At 33.7% G+C, this 15,004-nt stretch overlaps 1 protein-coding gene across 2 annotated transcripts in view; it reads right to left on the bottom strand.

The window, feature by feature from the left end:
• The window catches only part of LOC129740994 (homeobox protein unc-42), a 113,444-nt gene that overhangs the window by 15,389 nt on the left and 83,051 nt on the right, over positions 1–15,004 (bottom strand). The window lies entirely within an intron of this gene.

A 15,004-nucleotide genomic window follows, 5' to 3' on the forward strand; every position in this document is an offset into this window, starting at 1 on the left:
ATTTGAAATTTCTTACAGTTTTAATTGAAAAAGATCAATTTACATTACCTTGTTTTCATATTATCATGAATTATAGTCAGAAATAAAAAGTCGAAAATGACAAAAAAAATATAGTTTTGGAAATCTGTACAAAATTTTAAAAATCTGTACAAAATTTTGAAAATCTGTTAATTCTGTGAAAATTTAAAAAAATCTTTGATCTGTGACACAGATTCTGTGACGAAATTTTGCTCAAAATTCTGTTGTAATGCAGATTTTTTATGTGATTTCGGCAACCTTGGCGTACACCCAAAGAAGATGTCGCAAAATTTAAATGCCGATCGGAGCTAACTGTGTGCCAAAGTTAAGTTGATTTCAAGGATTCTCATAATATTCGGGATAATTCATTCCAGAAACAACAAGATGGAGAAAAAAATCCGTCGGAAAAAACACACAGCATCCGGCCGGTGGCTTTTTCTTTCTTGTGCCTCATTTTGAACACAAATATCATATAAGACAATTGAAATATTTCATGTTTTGCTGCTAAGCTGTCAAATTTTTTCATCCGTAACTACTTCTTATTCTAATTGCTGAAAATTCAATAATGTTACAAGTTAAAAACAACGATAAATTTCACTTAAAGCATGGATCACTACAAATCTGGACGCATTAAAACGGGTCTATCTCGGAGCTATGTAAACGAAATAAAAATGTTTTGTACTTGAAATGTAGGGTTTTTTTTTGCACTTTAAAGGAAAAATAATAATAAAATTATTCCGATGTTGTTTTGATGAATTTCGAACTTTTCGTTGAGTATCACTCATTATAGTTTGAACACCCTATTCGCTGACCTCAGCGGCCATTTTGTTCCACAATCTCTTCATCTCTGTTGCATCCCGAGCAGGCTTGTAAGTGGTCACCATCGTTTGAATTTTTCCGGAGACTACCATCACACATCGTTCGTGACAATCGTGGAGAGCGCAATCGTTTGATCGGAGAGCAAAATAATGTCAAATGAAATTTTGATATTTTTTTGTGGTTAGTCGTTTGACTTTCATCCCTCTTGTGTAGATAATCGAGATAATCGTTCCACATTGTTCGACCAACACATCCAAACATCACCCGGCGCTGCAGAGTGGCGATTTTTTTTTTCAACAGGAGGGAGTGAATAGAAAAGATTGCATTTGCTTATTGAGTCTGTAAGTTCTGCTGCGTGAAAGAGATAGGCGATGTCGTAAACTGTATCATATTATCCCTCTCGTGTACCAAGACACGAAATTTCGTTCGACAATCACACAAAGAAGAATGAATGTCGTTTCGTTTGATGGTAGTCGACTGTTCGGCAAGTTTTCGGTCGCATTCGTTTGATGGCACGAACAATGAAACTGATAAAAGCAGGCTGTGCGACTGTCAGAGAAAATGTCGATGGTTTACAAGTCTGATCCCGAGTCGTCCTACCATTCTTCTTCATCTTCTGCTTGACAATTGCCCAAAATTTTTCGATAGAGCGGTATTGAGGACAGTTGGGTGGGTTGATGTCCTTTTCGACAAAATCCACCCGTTGGCCCAATACCACTGTAGAACCTTCTAGCTGTAGTGGCAGCTTGCCAAATCTGGCGAAAACTTAACTAGTCCTTTGTGAGATCTAATGTACGAAAAAAAAAGATTTTCAGGCATTCCTCCTTGTAAATTTCGGAGTCCATGGTCTTGTTTTTCACAAAAAAAACCGGAATTTTTGGTCCGCAAATGCAAATACCTTGCCAGATCAAACACTTTCTTGCAAACTTATCTGCAAAAACGAATTTGAAGTTGCCGGGGACATCACCATGACCAGTGCAGTGCACCACTGCAGTGGCTTTACATAATTATTGGCCAGAAAGCTGCCCAAAATCCATTTTCACGTACGTTTCGTCATCCATGAGGATGCATCCGTCGAACTTCGTTGGAATCTTCTTGTATAACTTGTGGGCACATCCTTTGGCTACTAAATTCTGCTTCAATGTCCGGTTTGGTTGATTACTGGTCCAATAGGATCGTATTCCTTCGCGTAGACGAATTCTGCTGACGGTGCACCGGTCGGTGTTGAATTTCTTGGCAATGTCATAGTCCGACTACCCTGTGTTTTCCTTGATCGTTCTCAACACCTTCAAATGCAGTTTCCGATCCTTAATTTCACTATGACGCTTGGTATGAACCAGCCGATCTATAGTACGCATCTCACAGACCCGTTTGAGAACGCTACACACGGTTGATTTGACCATTTTTAACGATTTCGCGATTTTTGAACCCAACCACGTCGGGTTTTTGACGTGGTTGTTCAAAATTTATTTTCATCTCGCGGCTTCCATCATGTGTAACTTTTTCGAAACAAAACGAATCGTAATGAAATTTTCAGCACTGGTAGAAGAAACATTCTTCTACAAAGTGCTGCCAAAACATTCCAGATCCGACAACTAGGAGCACTATGGTAAAATAAATAGTGCGTCCAGATTTGTAGTGATCCATGCTTTATCTGAATATCCGGAGCAGGTAACTGGATCTCAATCCGACAACTCGTCTGAAGAATAGCATTCTAAAGATAGTATTTTGTTCCGGGGACGTAACGCCGTTCCTTCCAAGCGAATAACTTCTTTGAAAAATATATACATCTTTCTTCATAACTCCAAAGAAAGTACACAGACACCACACTTGAATCAATAACTAATTAACAATTGATATTTCTTCATATTTTCCAAAACGAGAAACGAAAATCACAAAAAAACGCAGCGACAAATAAAAAACAACGTCCGGTATCGAGCATGGATTGCTGCGATCTCGTTCTGGAACAGCTTCAGAACAGATCAGCAAAACTCTAAAATTGGTAAGAACTAAGAAGTCAATGTGATGATTCGGGAATGCATTTCTCTTATTAATTTAGTTTTGATACACTTAGTCATCCAATTCTGCTAAAACATCATTGGATCATTTCTGGCCATCGACTGATTAGACCAGCATTCGTTGAACTATGGCCCAATCCATTCTGTGTGCAATTTTTAAAGAGGTTTGGATTAAAGATTTTTTGTTTCATCGAAAATGCTAAACGATTTTTTGTTATTACCAGTGAAAGGAAAAATATTATTATTTCCTCCCAACTACTTATGCGTGTAGACTTAATGAGTCAACAGAAGGCAGCTGAATGTGACTAAAGTGAAAAATGGAAATTGAAATCGAGCGAGTTTTATCAGATGACAAACGGTGTGACGATGGTGAAAAAAAAACGCTTAACAAAAAATGTATTGCTATCACATCATCACATATCGATTCAGTCAGCGTGAATATGCCGTTTTCCCGCGGAAAACTTGAAGAACGCACCCGAAGCTAAGCCAATAGAATAGAACACGCTGTGGTTCATGTGTAAATGTGGAAAACCTCGCAACTACATACGTATGGATGAAGGTGGTTTGGGAAGAGTAGAAGCTCAGCTGAGGGGAAAGTTGCCTTTGAAATATTAATACACTCATTCATAATGCATAAAGAGGTATTGATTTTCACCAGTCGTACAGATCTTGCGTATGTAGGTACATGAAGGAAGAAATGATCACACAGCATCCGATAGACACAGTGACTCTCGGGATGGTTCTTCGATTTGGATGTGTCGATAGAATAGGCTCTTCCTGTTCTACTGGAATGTCGTGAGTGAAAATTTTCTTGTTCCTGGCTATGAAAATAGATTGGTTATTATATTTTCTATTGCCATCGGTTTGGTGTGTGGTATGTGATAAAGGATTATGATTTAGTTTTGGAACGACGACGCAGTAGTGCCTTTACCGGAGAAATTGTCCGGATCGAAGGACCATAGCCAGAGCCAGCCAGATCTCCGGATTGTGCTTGGAGCCCCCCTGATGTGCCATTTCGTGACATGTTTCCGTAAGCGATTCCACTGTATGGCACCACATCGATGATGGAACAATGTCCTTCCTAGTTTGGCAACCATTTTTCGATTCGATGTGTGTGCTATGGAGTAAAATATTGAGAGAGCTAGGTATTCGACTAACGATCAGCCTCATATCGGCATGTATCTATCTGCATGTGAGGCAAAGTCAGACCGCTGCTTCCTATCTAATCAAGGATGGTATTGAAATTGAACCTAAAACCGGAGCTATGATGCAGCAGCCAGCGTTTTGAGTTTTAAACAACCATTTTTCAGCCATGCCTTCAGCATGCATAAATTGCTTCTGCCATCGGCAAACTATCGATAATAGAACAATTGGGTAGTTTCTCTTTGAAATTTTCCCGAAAACGCCTTTGAACACCAGAGCTGAAGGTCGGTTATTATATTTCGAATTTCGGGCTTACGGATGAAAATCGTGTTAGAATTCTGCTTCCAGTTCACTTATTGTGCATATGCATCCCTATTTAGAATGTTGCTTCGGACTTTGAAAATTTGAACAGATCAACTACACATGCTGATTGCATTAACATAAAGAAAAAAAAAATGTTATTTAGAAATGTTGTTTCGATTGCATATGGAATTGGTGTTTCAAGCAAATTGCCAGCACATGTTTCCTTATAAGCTAATGAAATTCTTACAGTAAATATGAGATGAGTATTGAACTTGTATCAGACTACCAACTACCAACTCAAATGATTGATTCAATGGTTTTAATGAAAACGTTTTGAACTTTCTTACACAATTAAATTTAGGTCTCACTTAAAAAATAATAAAATGAGATAAGTAGGCGATGGCTTGTTGGTATCGCACGTCACGTGTTTTTTTTTCACTCCGTCACGTCAGTAAATTTTGAATGTTTAAATAGTTTTTCATTGTTAAATGGTGAATTTTCCTTGGGATTAGTTTTTCCGTTGATTTCATCCACCTCCAGTAGTTGACATCGTTGAATGATCCGCTGCAAGAAGAAGCACACTGTTCCAATCCGGGAGGTTTTTCCTGAAAAATTCTTAAATTTCAGGATCATTGCGCCTTCCGTGGTTCGATTCCCCTAAATTTAGCGTTGGACTTTGTGCTAGGCCTAGAATCCATTTTAGTTTGCAGCTTATAAGATTTTCATAAGTCGGCTGATTTGGGCACTCTAGTGTCCATTAACTAAATTTTAATAGATTGATGGCTTTTGAAATTATCATTTATTTTTTCTTCCCTTTACAATTTAATATTAAGAAGATTCAGAAACACATTTCAACGTTTTTACAAATAAGTTTTCCTAAGTATAAGTTTTTTAACATAATATTCACGTGATCGCAAATCAATTTCGAATAAAATTGATGTGTGCAGTAGACCGCTGCGAAAAATGACTTTTTGCTCCCAAATATGTTTTTTCGATGCATTTTGGGTCACAAAGCATCACACGGTGTCTTTATGGAAGATGTTTGAAAGAAAAAATACAGTAACTCTAATTTTTTCAGAAATGCAAAATTTAGCTTTTTCTGAATCATTTTCAGGCAAAATAAAAAATGTTGGTCGGTGAGTCCCCATACGTTTTATTTTTTTTTAAAGATTTGTAGTACATATTTAGAAAATATTATGTATCTGTGAAATTATTCCAGTGCAATGAAATAGTAACTTTTTTCATTGAAAATTTTTATTTTTTTATTTTTATTCAAATTTTTGTCATTCTGAGACAATAAAAAATGTCAACGCCTGGAAAGATAAGTGATTTGGACTTTCTGAAAAACTTATTTTGATATGAACAGTTTATATAAAATTTTCTTATTTGAAATATCCTTGTTACTATTGGAGTTATCCAAATGTAACATGAATTTATATTGGTGCATACATACATGTGTGTGTATCTTGGAGAACTAATTCTGGTTAAAAAAATTATGATACATAAATAAGAACAGTCCAACATCATTTGGTTGGTTTCCAACAAAATATTAAAAATCTTTTCTTTTTTTTCAAAATTGTTCTTTGAAATATTTCCACAATATTTGCAGGCTCAGATGCATATGGGTACGCACTTTAGAAAACAAAAAAGAAATTTTTGAGGGTGCACTCGTTTATGGCATTTTTTAATTAAATTAAAAAGATTAAGATTAAATTAAACCATATCTAAGAATTCCAATTTTCAATAAAATTTAGTTAAAAGTTAAAGTACTTGTACTGAAAAACGATTTTTTTTTCAAGACAATTTTCAATTTTATCGACGGTTTTAGACCATTTATTTTTTAGTTTTTAGTTTTAGTTTTATTTATTTTTTGTTTTTATAGATATCTATGATTTATTCAAACCAATGATTTCTATAGTTTATGTCATAATTGGTATAAAATTGTAGAAGTTATGATTGTTTTACTGTAAGATTAATGCTTCATTATGGTTCTATTTAATAACTAATAAAGAAGAACTTCAGACACATTCCACCGTGACGTGAAATCGCTTTTCCGGACTTTTCTGAACTGTTATCATTCTAGAAGTCAACCAATTTATTTGAAAATAAAAATAATTGTAGCAAACGGTCGCAAATTGAATTTTCTTTAAAATGAATATAATTTGGTCATTAAAAAATTTAAGTTGATTTTGTTATGATCGATTACTTTTGTGACGTGAATTCACGCTAGAAATTACCATTTTTGACTTCAGTACATACAACTTTGATTTGCTGTTCTCTCTGTGGAAAAAGAATATCGGTATCTTCAAATGAGTTGTAGAAAAAACAATAGCCCACAATTTGATGTGCTTAACTTCTCGATTGAACAATAACGAACGAAGTCATGCTTTTTTGAAGTTGTGACGTGAATTCACTCGGTTTAAACAGAACAGGATATTTAACCGAATTCACGTCACGATATATCAAGTTATTCTGAACCATTCTTCAGAGCCTTCAAATTATATCTGCTTATTTAAAAACGATATTTTGTTGTTCCGACTTTTAAAATCATAAATTTTCAGTATTTTTACCTAACTTTTTCCATATTTTGAATGGCAGTAACATATTGAGGGATCATACGTTAAAATTACTACTGTTTCTCACAGTCTTCATTTAAAGATTTACCAAAAAAAAATGTTTAATTGTTTTTCAATTTTTTTGTATTTTTATTTGAAGTTAACGAATCTATTGAAAAGTCAACTAAACTATGCTCGATTTGTAAAAATCCGACCATCTGGAGGGTCAAAACAGCCTTTAGAGCATATTCCCCTTATGAAATTTTACAAAAAATTAAATTTTGTGACGTGAATTCACTCATTCGCGCTGTTGTAACTCAGCTAGATTCCAACCGATTTTTATAAAATTTAGTATTTTAAAATTGTCCTATCATTTTCAAAGAAAATCTCATTTTTTATGTCAGAAAATGTCAAAGTTATCTAAAAAAATTAAAAAGTTCCCTTTTTTTGTGACGTGAATTCACTCATTTGCGACTCTTTTTGTTCGCTTTCTAAAATAACCACATTGGATATAAACAATTTTTTTTTCTGCTAAATGAAGCAGAGTTTTTTGGCTTCAAAACGTATCAAAAAAAAATTTCAAAACAAATTTATCCTTATATTCTAATGAATTGTTTTGGAAAAGTTTTCAAAATCAACAAAAAATTATATAAAACATGTTAAAAAATTTTTGTTCTCTTTTTTCCGTTGGTTTTATTTTATTTGAATTATCAAAATTATAGACAAGTTTGAAATTTTTTGATACGTGAACGAATAAAAATCACTTTTGAGCGGTACAAGCGCGTGGAATGTGTTTTCAGTGTGCAGTAGAATAACTAAAATCAGTATGTGATGAACAAAATATAATGAATCTTACGCGCTGCAGGCTAGCTTGCTATCGATCATTTGTAATTCACTTTTGTCAACTAATTTTGTTACTAATATTTTCAATCATCGAGATTTTTTTTCAATAAAATTCCTTCCAGTGTTTCCACAATCAGAAAATCTAAAGATAATGAATTCAAATGGATTCATAGATGGATTCATATTATTTTAGATAATTCTAATAATTTCAAATAATTTAACCCTCTAAGACTGCTGACAGGATTTGCCAGCCAATTTTCTAATTTTAGGAATAGCAGATACTTTTCAAGCATTTTTATGTTAAACAGCTCTGTAATTAGTAAAAAAAAATTGAAAATTTTTCAAAGTTTTTGATGACATTTTTGAGTGCAATTTAAAGGAATTAAAAGTTAAAACTAAAAGAATTAGCACCTCTGAAATCATAAAACACTAAAAATATATAATTTTTTTGAAAAATTCAAAAAGAAAATTTTCAAAAAAATATTTTGTATGGGGAGTCACCGACAAAATATTTTTATTTTCGGTGAAAATGAAACGAAAAAAAGCTCTACTTTCTACCCATGCAAAAATAAGCGTTACTGCATTTTTTTCTTTAAGTCTTTCTGCAAAACACACCGTGATCAGTGTATAATTTGAGCTGATTTGGTAAATTCCTAAGTTAGCGCAATACGTTTCGATTTTGTATGAAAATGTGTATGGAAGAAGAAAGTATTGCACATTAAATCATCAAGAAAATTCAAATAAGCTTGAAATGAAATTGGTTTTTGATTTTTGGTTTTGACTATTTTTAAATTTTATTTTTTGCTAACACGACAAGGAGCTAAGCATTTTATAAAAAAGTTATAACAACATATTTGAAAATTTGAAATCTAAATCGATTGGAAAGTATTTTAAAATGGCAGACTTTGCTTGCTAAAGCTTTTTATAATGTCATGAAATGTTTTTGCAAAGGTTAATAAATAAAATAAATCAATAAATTCTCTGGCTATGCAAGGCAGCTTTTCGAGATTTTCTATTCTCATGCTATAGGATATATTTTTCATTCAAAGTTATATTTTTTAGAACTTTCCGTACATCTCTGGCGATTTTTGAATGAAAAATTTTGTTTTCCCATACAAATTTCCAACAAAATCAAAACTAGGCAAATTCAGGACTGGACGAATCGCTTCCAAAAATTTATTTCTGGCAGCGAAAACAACCAAACAAAGTTATGGGAGGCGTAAAAATTTTGATTTTGAATTTGAAATTTGCGTACCAAGCGGTCTAGTGCGCAGTGAAGCAAACCTTATCTGCTTATATGGGCCTTTTACTTAAGATACAATGCACTTTTAGAATGAATGGATCTATTTCATCACCAAATCACATTAAAAGTAGATTTTTTTTTAGTAAATTTAGCATTAAATTTTAGATCATACGTTGATTTATTTCATGTAGCTGACCATAACATTTCGCGAGGTCCCAACGTTTTACGCAATATTGTTTAAAAAAAAAATGGCGCTTTGTGACGTCACGAAACTAAATCGCTCTAAGACAAATTGAAATCAAAATTTGAAAAAAATCAAAATAGCTATTTGTTGGTTGTAATGAATTGATACTTTTCTGAAATTTTCGTAAAGTTTGATCGAATAGAAGAGCAGAAAATACGGTTTTGTGAAAAAACGTTGTGAGGTCAATTTAATTTATTTTTTAAATTGACGAGAGATCTGACTTAATAATTTACTAACAAACGAATTTGACACATCTTTTGTTCGATTGGAATGACACTGACAGATAAGAGCCTCTTTTTACTGTAGGGATTCCCTGTGTTGATCTCCATCGACTTGGTGTGAGACTACTTTGTTGAATAATTTGGTGGTTGAATTAAAAGGAATCTTTCGAATAGTTGAATCAGTAGATATCTAAATCTTACAGAAATCTTGAGTATTCATAAATAAGGTAAACAAATTAAAATTTGGATGATGTTTCTAGTGGAATTCTTCGAAGCATCCCCGGGTAAACAATTTATTTCTCAAAGATCTCACACTGAAACCGAAAGTTTTCTCAGAAGCCAATATCATTAGCGTTGTTCCAGAAGAGATGTATCAAGGGAGAACATTAAAATATCGAATCGATTTTTTCCCTTATTTTGCGCTCTTTTTAGTTAACGCCATTTCAATATCTTGACGTCGACATCGTCGTCGTCGTCGTCTTAAAGTGAGTGAGACCACTTTCGCATGTTTTAGCTCCCTACCTACACGATGAAAGTGTGGGTGTCTGCTGGCATTCGAGATGGGTACGGAAAATGAGGGAAAAATGTAGAAAACTTTTTCGCTTTTCCTTCGCCACCCACCATCAACCTGCGAGGGTTTCAAGAAGATCCATGGACTACGCACTGCCATTTTCATCCGAACACGCATACACACATACATTCCTACTTATTTCCAACCCTCGGCCTCAACCCGACGTCGTCATCGCGTAAGAAGGAGAATCCTTATCCTAGTAGAGGCACCGAGAAGACAGGCAAGCAAGCAACATCACGAAAACTTGGCGCTGCTGCTGCTGTCGTCGTCGTCGTTGTTGTTAGTGTGTAATCTACAACATCAAATGGATCCGTAATTCAATTACTCCGCCTTCTTGAAAATTCCTCCAATCCTCACAGATGATGGCAGCAGCAGCAGCATCCAGCCAGTCAGCCAGCCATCCAGCATCTTCTGCTGGCTGCCGTTATCGTCGGTCGTTCGACATTCAAGCTGGAGAAGGATATACTAAGGGTGGATCGTGGAGGGAAGGAAGAATTTTCTCCCCCATTCGATTCGCCTCGGATGGTCGTCGTCGGTGTTTGTTAACTTCGAATGGGGTAGGAGCAGGAATCGGATAGGTCGGTCGCCGTAGCCTGTCGGCGCATCATCATGATGATCATCATCTTGTTCTTCGTCTTCTTTTGTTTTGCCTTCGTTATTGTTTTTTATGTTTCCTTTTTTTTTTGGTTGAGCAGCTGTTCTCAAACTGTTATGTTCACCCTACAGTCGAATCTAATATTAAAATTTCTTCAAATTTAGTGTCTAGTGTCTAATTAAAACATATACTCTTAGAGCAACAGCTTGGCACACTGTAATTGATGAGTTGGCCTTGTGGTAAGGTAACGGTATGGGAATTTGGAGGAATGAAGTTCGATTCTCGGCAGAGGGATTTTTCTTCATCTAATAAATACCTAAAGTTTCTCATGATCGATAACTTCGCTTGTTTCATTATACGGCTAGTCACATCATCCGCCAAACAAAGCATTAGACGAATATATCACAATTTACACTGGATTATTTTGAACCTCGTTTAGAATAATAAAGAATAATAAAGAAAAACATGCGAAACAACATCGTTTATGATCAACTTTGACTGCAAGCAAAATATTCTTCTCTAAACTAAAAATCACGAACATAATTCTTGATCAAATATTGATGAACGACCAAAGTGAATCTAGAGTAACAATCTCGACTCAGAACTAAGGCCAAAACCTCATTATCCCAGGTCAATAATTCTACTACAGATTAAAAAAAAAAATCTCACTTGTTGATATATATATTTAAAGACTGTACTCGAAAAACCAAAAGTTATTTACAAAAGAAGTTGGTGCTTGAATTTCGGGTACAGTCCTTAGTCTCGAATTTCGAATTTTCAATAATATTAGACTCACTAAGGTTGCCTGATTGCCCGAATTTCATCCGAATGTTTTTACTTTATTGGCAAAATCAAAGAAACATTTTAATTCTGTGATAACAATTATGTATTTTGCGACCAAAAAATTTTTTTCAACAAAGTGTATTCCAATAAACTGGCTGATGTATTTCCTAAATTTGCTTGAATATTGCCCAGATTTTGGGCTATAAACTTTTGAATCGAATGCCCGAATCTTGCAAAGTTTTTAGATAAAATTGCCCGGATTTGCCCTGCCCGAAAGGGCGGAAGTCTATCTGATGAGCTTAGGTTTGAATCACTTCCCATGTTCTGGTTCCAATTTTTTTAACTATAGATTTGTTGCCTGTGACCGGATTGTGGAATCTGTATTCAGTTAATTATTATTGATTTTCAGTTCTATTCATCATTGGAACAAAATTCTGATTCGGATCTTGGTTTTGCATTTTAAACTAAAATTAGCTTCATTTTTCATGTTCAAAATTCATCAATCCGGAATTTTAAAAGCAAATATTTAAAATAACAAACCATTTTTAAGATGAGGATTTAAAATTTTTACTGTTAATTCTTATGCAGAATTGAAACCTAAAAAATGTTCCATAATGGTGATCCAGAATTGAAATATCAGAATTTCATCATTCATCATTCCAGAATTGAAATATCAGAATTTCATCATTCGAAATTTGAATCACTTATTAACAATTGAAAAAAAATTAACATTGAAAATCTACGGTTTAAAATACAAATAACTGATTTCTGGTTAAGGCAGGGGTGGCCAAGATTTTCAACAGGCGGGCCAAATTTCAGTACTAAGACTTGCTTGCGGGCCACACAAAAAAAAATTCTTTGGTATTAAATGCAAACGAATTTCAGTTCTTCTTTATTTGATCAAAACAGAAATTTATAAGATTTCAATATACTTTCAACGAGCTAATAGGCAAGATTCTACCTTCCAATTCAGACTCAATACATGGGTTCTGAAATAAATTTCACATTTCCTCAACAATGCTTAACACACATAGCGTTTTTTTTAGAGATTTTAAATTTTCTGAACTTATTCATTCCATAAGGATCAAATAGTTAGGTTACTACAGTGAAAATAAGGCCAGTTTCATGCTTTGTATATTCTAAAAGTCAAATCATGGTAAAAAATTTGATTATAAAACTAAAAAAAAACAATTCCGTAGAACGAAATTGTTCAAAACAAAATGACCTCCATAAGCCTTTCGCATTTCAGATGAAACTTACTTACTTTCTTCAATTGTTATAATTAAAAATCAAGATAAAAAGAGCTCTTTCATGTTTCGTTCTTGTGCTGTTCTTTGTGAAAATTTCAAAATTTTCTCGTACCTTATCTAAAATTTTAAAATATTAATTAAACTTCCCATTTGATCAAATTTAAATTCGAAAAGTGGGAAATTCTTTCAAGAAAGAATTTTTAAACATACTTTTACATTCGAATAAAAAAATCAAATTCTTGAAAAATATATGGAGAATGATCAATCACAAAAATTTAAAAGCGAATTACAAAATAAGTTCCAGTTGAAATTTAGATAAATTTTACCTAACTGAATAATTTAAATGCAAAAATTTTATCACTTATACGGCCGAAAATTTTATACTTGCTAAATAATTTTCTCTTCTAACTTTGGTGAACTTACAAATAAAAAGCTTCACAATCTGAGGGAAACTTTATATCAGGCATCTTGCTTGTAAAATTGTCTTTGGTGGAGCTTTTTTATCCTTTAGCTCCCCACAAATTTGGAGAGAAAATGAATTTCACAACAAAAACAGAGCACATTGATTAGTGATCAGGGTTTTAATGCCAAACACTGTCTTTTGTTTTATATATCATTGAACATAAATTAAAAATAACTTACCAATACCAAGATATACCTTTTTCTGTTAAAGTTTAGTATGCATTAAGTGCAGAGTTTTTAAATCAATTTCAATAAACTGAATAATTTTACAAACTAGATTTCAATTATTTCGAGCTTCGGTTTTCTATTTTTTTTTTCAATCGAAGCTGACAACTGAAATTAGAACTTCGGACTGCAAAGTAAAAAAAAATAAGGTCCAGCAGTTGATCGGCAGAGCTCGATTGCTCGGGTTCGCCGGTTTCATCACGTTCACCGTGGTGGAATTGGCTAACGCGCCGTTGTACTGAAGCGGAGATTGCAGGTTCAAGTCCTGTCGGTGAGCCGTTGTATCTTTTTCAAAAAATTCATGATATTTACGGCTTATGTTCTTTCGTTCTTTGATAGCTTATGTTTCTTTAATTCTTTCCGTCATCTACGAAAAAAAAAATACGTTTTGTGAAAATCTTGTGAGTGATTTTGATATACGGCGAATTTTCAGCTTTAAGTAAACATCAATAATTTTTTACTTTCTCATTATTATTTAAGTGTACTGAGTTATTCGAGTTCTTTGGTAATTTATGAGCATATCTCCCTGACGCCTTCCAAACTCCTCAAAATTATTGTAGTTTCCGCTTGAAAACTCCCAAAGCTCCCAGAAAAGTGGAGGCCACTTTCAATATCACTGATATTAAGTAACTAAATATTTAATGCATAATACGTGATTGCAAAGTTCAATAAATATGTAAAATGTTGTAAAAATCAAAGAATATAAAAATGTTTCCTTTTGCTTGGTATTGTCAGTTTTTTAAATGATGTAGAAGAAAAATCTTCAATTCTGGAAAAAAAAACTTCGCGGGCCATGGTTTGGCCACCCATGGGTTAAGGGGAAGTGCAGTAGTCGTTGGAAGGATCGGACGTATAATTTTTTTTCCGCGTGTGTCAAAATCGTAGTCGGAATATTCTTTTCCATGTTATTCATTAAAATTAAATTAAGCAGTTTTCTCTAATAGTGGAGATGGATCAACCTTGAAGGCAATTCCGATGCTGAGCTTCCCAGAATTTCCTAGGGCGAATGAATAAGTCTAGCGAGACAGAGTGTTATTCCCCCGGCCGGGAGTGGTCCATTGGCCGGACTGCGGGGAGCCTGCACCGTTCTATTTTGCAAAAATTCAAGTAAACCGAAGCTAAGTATTCTTTTTAATTCATTTCCAAGCAAGTTCCATGAATTCGAAAATGTTTTTTTGCCGCGGTTTGCAATGCACATTAATTGCTTTGAGAAGCATTACGATTCTGATTTATTTTCTGAACCGTTTTGAAGTTCTAGTTTAAATTGAAATTTTCGTTTTAGCACTACACGGTTCCTTTGAGTTAATCAGTTATGTTTCTCTTGTCCGATTTTTTATACCATTTTTTTTATTCTGCTACTGATTACTTTTTTTTAAATTTACTCATTAATGTAACTGTTAAATCTGACTGACAAAAATTGTAAGAGAAAAAACTTTTAAAATAAAATTTGACAATAAAAATCTTTTCCTTTCATCGATCTTCACAGGGTTTTTTTTAAATCAGAAATGTATATCTCTGTCTCGATATTTTTTAAGCGATCTTATTTTGAAATTTAATTTAGAAGAGCGAAACAAAGTCACTGAAATATTAAAGTATAACAATGTCATTAAAGCTTAGTTGTTTTAGAAATGGGACACTTTCTTTTGCTGATAGCTCATTTACTAGTAATCGGACATTCAAAATGTTTACAGCATTTTGTTGCCTGTTAAAA

Source organism: Uranotaenia lowii, chromosome 2 (genome assembly GCF_029784155.1).
Source record: "Uranotaenia lowii strain MFRU-FL chromosome 2, ASM2978415v1, whole genome shotgun sequence".
NCBI classification, from domain to species: domain Eukaryota; kingdom Metazoa; phylum Arthropoda; class Insecta; order Diptera; family Culicidae; genus Uranotaenia; species Uranotaenia lowii.